Source organism: Rhinopithecus roxellana, chromosome 7 (genome assembly GCF_007565055.1).
Source record: "Rhinopithecus roxellana isolate Shanxi Qingling chromosome 7, ASM756505v1, whole genome shotgun sequence".
NCBI lineage: Eukaryota > Metazoa > Chordata > Mammalia > Primates > Cercopithecidae > Rhinopithecus > Rhinopithecus roxellana.
This window is the reverse complement of record NC_044555.1, coordinates 81,947,020-81,953,110: the sequence shown is the minus strand read 5'-3', so window position 1 is coordinate 81,953,110 and position 6,091 is coordinate 81,947,020.

Genomic DNA, 6,091 nt, shown 5'->3' with positions numbered 1-6,091 from the left:
AAATAGCAGAGGTGAGTAGCTACTGAGATCACATGGCTTGCAAAGGCTAAGATGTTTACTATCTGGACCTTTAGAAAAGTTTGTTGACACCTCATGCATATTATCATATTTTGATTTTGAGCCTCATTTCATGCCTGTGAGGGAGGTCAGAACTTAATATCTCTTCCTGACAGATGAAAAAAATTGAGATTCATGTTAAATGTCTTTGACTGGAGAGTTGACATGGAACCTAAGTGGTGGGACTAATTCAGGTGTGCCACAAATGTAGGTTGCTAAACTACTTGTAAATGAGCTCATGCTGTGAACCTTTAGAAATGGAAAGCGGTTTTCAGAGGAGCTCAGTAAATGAAGCAAGATTCAGTGTTTCCACTAAGGCATTTGGGCAAGTTTTCACAAGTGCCGCATATTCCTCAGGCCTTAACACTTAAGTCTACCCCAGCCAACTTTCAACTGCAAATGTCTACTTTTAATGTTTAAGTGGAAGGCCACTCTGCTTATATGTAAGGCAGGCTGGAACTTCCATGAAACAATTCCTTCCGAGAGAGGTTAATTCCTGCCAGAAGTTGGTGTATAAATACCCCAGCTCCCTTTCTCCTTGGGCTAAAAACCCTCAAGGCATAGGTTTCACACCGCTTCTCAGAGTTGCCCTGTGGGATTATGCTCCAGTTTCCCAGAGTGGAAGCTGGCTTGATAATGCATCCTTTATTGGCTGCCTTCTCTGTTTTGTCACATTTCCCCCACTCTTCTACCGGTGTTATCTACACCTCCCAAATAAACTACCTGCACTTGTATCCTTCTCTCAGATTCTGCATTTGGGGAAGCCCAAGCAAAGACAGCTTTGGATAAATGGAGACAGTCTTACAGAGGAGCAAATATTTGGCCTCATTAAGATAGTTCACTGTGATGTTTCAAAGGCAAGGATCAGTTATTAGGATGGGCTTCATCTTTTGTAGTTCATTCTATTAACCCAACTACTAGTTTGCTGGTGAGGGCTCACTTTTCCTGCAGTCACTGATCCTGGAATATGCTCACCTGCTTGGGGAGGAAAGTCTGCATCAGCCAAGACACATATGGCTGCTGCTGCTGATGTGGAAAAATACTGCAGTGTCATCAATCAATGCCTTCCACATGCTCTCGGCAGAAGGGCAATTAGTGTTACTCAGGATGAAAACCAATATAAGGCTGTGGATGAATGGGTTATTGAAGAGACTGTCGAATCAGCCCGGTTGTTAGAAGTGGCCAGGGGCAGTGGGAAGGCTCCTTGTCTGTGCTGGGCAACAGCTAGTGTAGAGCAGCCTTCTGTCTCAGGCTTGGAAGGGGTCATTCAACTGACAGAGAGATTAGTCATTTTTACCAGATTAGTCATTTTTACCACTTCCTCCCTTCTGGGTTATCCTCTCAAAAGACTCAGCAAGTAGAGTACATCTACTCACAGGGCTGTGGCCATATTTTCTTTTATAAAAGCCAGAAAATTGAATCCCTTCAGTGTAGTGACATTATTTTTTGCAAGCTTTTCCTTTTTATCCCTGCCTTTGGCTGTCTCTCACTGTCTATATTTCTCCCTTTGGCTCTTTCTGCCCCTAACCTGTCTCTCTATTTCTGCTTCTGTCTCTCTTCCCTTCCTTTCTCCGTACCTAGTTTTCCTGTCCGCTTCTCTTTCCTTTTCCGAGTTTCTCTCTTTCTCTCCCCACCTTCCTCTGCTCTGGTCCTTCTTTTGGTCTTTGGAATATTTTCTCATGTTCTGACATTCTTTAAGGTAGATTCATTTATTGAATCCTTGATATATCTCCAAAGAAAGACAGTTATAATTAAAATCTTTCTGTTACTTGTGGGCAAATAACCCCATATAAAATCGGATTCATTTTCAAGTAAAATTCCCTCTTGGGCTTTAAAATCCTGACTCCTAAAGTTCCCCAGCTGGATAGACTGTCTGCTTCTCTGTCTTTAAACATTACCCAGGCACGCTGGGCACGGTGGCTCATGCCTATAATCCCAGCACTTTGGGAGGCTGAGGCGGGCGGATCATGAGTTCAGGAGTTCAAGACCAGCCTGACCAATATGGTGAAATCCCATCTCTACTAAAAATACAAAAATTAGCCGGGCGTGGTGGTGCATGCCTGTAATCTCAGCTACTCGGGAGGTTGAGGCAGGAGAATTGCTTGAACCTGGGAGGCGGAGGTTGCAGTGAGCCAAGATCATGCCACTGCACTCCAGCTTGGATGACAGAGCAAGAGTCCATCTCAAAAACAAACAAACAAACATTACCCAGGCAGCAGGGTGCACAAAGTTTAGCCACCTTTTAGAAATAGGTGCCAAGTATTGTGTCCTGCTCTGTTTGCTTAGAGAGGCAGGAGAAAAAGTGGTAAAAGGTGAAAGGCAGCTATAAAGATCTGCTGCTCACTGCCACCAGGGGCTGTGGTGTATTGGCTGTAGTTCACAGGTGGGCCTCTAACAGAGGAGAAGACATAAGCAGCTTTCACACCAGAATGGAGCCAAGATGTCCACAGGCTTAGTGACTGGATCTGAGACATCCCTGATATCATCACAGGGTTGAGACCTGAAACTTTCAAAAAATTCTTGGCTCTGTATTATCAGTCCAGAGGCAGAAGTACTAAAAACCTGCTGGAAAGCAGCAACAGGAGGAGAGAGAGGGAGAGAGCTCTGTCTCAAAGACTCAAAATGGTCTTATAAACCAAAATTCCAAAGAAAGTAAAGAAATTGTGTGTTAAGAAAGACGGCTGACAAAATCACCACTCAAACACGAATTCACTCAGGATGAAAGTAACATAATTTTAAAAACTTTAGAAAAGACTTGATCATAAGTATGCCTAAGATATGTTGAAAAACTACATTTTCATAAAAATAACAAAAGTTATAAAACAAAGCAGACTTGAAAGAACAAGAGTGGATAGATATGAAAGGAAGCAAAACAAAACAGAATGAAACACATAGTTAATTGTGCTAAAGACTCAATAGATAAAATGAACTGAAATCCGGATACATTTGAATAGAGAACTTGTGAATCAGAAAATAGTGTTGAAGAATTTAAGCTGAATATTACACAGATACTGATATCAACTATAAAAGAACAATCACAATAAGGTTGAGGAATAAACAGGCATAATGTGAATTATGTGAGAAAAAAGAGAGTGGGAAGTTGAAGAGGCAATATTTAAGAAAATACTGAACATTTTCCATAATTGACAAAAGACATGAGTCTTTAAACCGAAGCACACTTTGAGACTGAGCAAGAGAAATAAAATTATACTCACCTTTAGACATATTGCAGTGGAAACGAAGAGCAGCAAGAATCAAGAGAAAATATCTTTAAAAAGACAAATAAAAAAGACAGATATAACAAAACAATTAGAAAGCAGACTTCTGATTAACAATAGTTGCAAGGAGACAATGGAGTAACGTATTCAAGCTAGAAATTTATGTGCATATAAATTATTATTCAAGAGTGAAGGAAAACTTAAAATATTTTCACATTTACAAAGGCTATATTTATGATTCAGACTCTTGTTGAAAGAAATATTACACTATGTACATTATCAAGAAGAGAAGTGAACACAGAGGGAATGCTTAAGATGTGTGAAATCACAATGAACAAATAAATTGGTAAAATATGCCAGTAAGTTTAATTAATGACTGAAAAAAGTAATTGTTTTGTATAAACAAAAGTATAACTAAATTTCAAAGCAACAATAAAATGATTGAGTTGTTCAGTGGATAGTTAGAGCATGCTAAAATCTTTGCCTTTGGAAGGAAGATAAATAAAACTGATTAACATTGGATTGCTTAGAAAAGTTATATGTAAATATGTTTTTAAAAGTTGATGAGTTCTTAAAAAACAATAAAATAAATATAAATTAGTTAAATTCACCCAGTGAAAGACATAGACTATCAGATTAGAGTAAAAATGAAAACCAAATCTGCCACCTTAATTTATAAGACAAACTCCTAAAACAAAACTATACATAAAGGGTTAAAATAAAGACCTGGAAAAATGTACATCAGATCAATATTAACCAAATTAAAACTTGGATAGCAATGGCAATATATAAAATGAAATTTAATTAAAAGTATTGCTAGAAATGAAGAGAAACATCATATTAATAAAAGGAAAAATCCACCAGAAATAAGAGAAAGAAAAAGGAACTTCTTAATGCGATAAAAGCTCTGTTAAAAACTTACAATAAGATAGGCACAGTGGCTCACAACTGTAATCCCAGCACTTTGGGAGACCAAGATGGGAAGATCACTTGAGACCAGGAGTTTCAAGACCAGCCTGGGCAATATAGCAAGACCCTGTCTCTAAAAAAAAATTTTAAAATTACCTGGGTATGGTGGTGCATGCATGTAGTCCCAGCTACTCAGGAGGATCACTTGAGCCCAGGAGTTCAAGGCTGTAGTGATCTATGATTGTGAAAAATTGTGTATAAACATACATATAAATTAAACAATGTAAAATATGTACAAATTAAAGAACGTATTTTTAAAAGAGAATTTAACATCATTCTTAAACAGAATTCTGCTTTTTGTCAAAGTCATACAATTTGCATATATGATTATTTGACTCATTGCACTTTACAGAAGTGTTTGCATCCAGATAAGGTGTTTGATTTTCAAAAAACCTGAAAAGTAGCTCAAAATTAGTTTAAGGAACCATAGACTGAGCTTTTTCACCTTGAACATCTCAACATCACACTCTTTCCATATGATTTTCTACCAGTAAATGAATTTTTCCAATTATTTAAAAAATTAATTATTGTCTAATTGACAGCTAAGTATTGCTTGTTTGCATCAACACTAAGGCATTTTGGAATGAAAGATATCACATACAAAATTAATAAGTGAGTGACTTAATAGGAAATTTGTGTAACATCAAAAACTAAAGTCAAAGGACTAATACTACAATATACAAGGAAATCAAGCAAATCAACAAGAAAAAGAAAGGAGAAATAGGAAAATGGGCAATTTGTATGAAAAAGAAAGACACAGAAAGAGAATTCTAAATGTGCAAACAAGAATAAGAAGACATGCTCAACCTCAGATAATGCAAAGTAAAACAGCAATACACCTTTATTCTCATTTTATTGTCAAAAACTACGTCTGAAAATTCCAAGTATTTGTGAAAAGGTGAGGAAATAGAAACGCATGCACTACTGGCATGCAGTAGACTGGTGCAGTTATTGTGGACAAAAGCATTGGTATCCTAAGAGAAATTATGCAAATCCCCAATGAGCTGGCAATCCCACTCCTCTATATATGTGATAACACCCTCACACAGACTTGTAATTGCATATGAATAAACTTATTCATTGGAGCATTGTTGCCATCCATCAATAGGGAAATGGATAAATGAAATGCATGCTATTCAGGAATTAGGAGCAATTGCATTGTGGAAAGGTCTTAAAAATGCACTCTCAAGTTAAAAAAAAAAAAAGAAATATGATATCCACAAGACAATATCATTATATGAATTTAAATACATACATTTTATAGTTTGCAAAAATGTATATATGTCAAAGGAGATATAACAAATATGTTCAAGTGGGTTTCTGGTTTGAGTGGAAATGGAGCCACAGGGCTGCTGACTGGTGATGAATGAAAATAAAAGTAAGCAAAACAAGAGAGTGACTATGTACCACCCTGTGGTGACAGTATTCCCCCCCAGTCTGGGGAAGGAAAGGAGTCAAATTCTGTATCTGGAATTACATAAAAAGTGATTAATTTTTGTCTGTTTTTGTTATCAGCCTTCATTCTTATTGAACTCTTTTATTAGTACCTGTAATTATTAATTATAATGTCTTAACTTTTTAAGATAGCATGCATGTTAATTGGGGTTAACTTTATTTCCGTTCCCCCTTTTCATATATAACTTACTTTCCCTGTCTCATTAAATAGCCTTGCACTTTCATAATGTTTTAAAATATTTACATTGTGAGGGAACAAAAATTCTGTGCTAAAGAATTTTTTTTTTTTTGCTACCATTAACCTTTTCAGTATAAATTCTACTATCACAGGCTACATAGGAGATGACAGAGTTTTAATTTAAAACCCATTGTAAACACATTGTATTGATGAC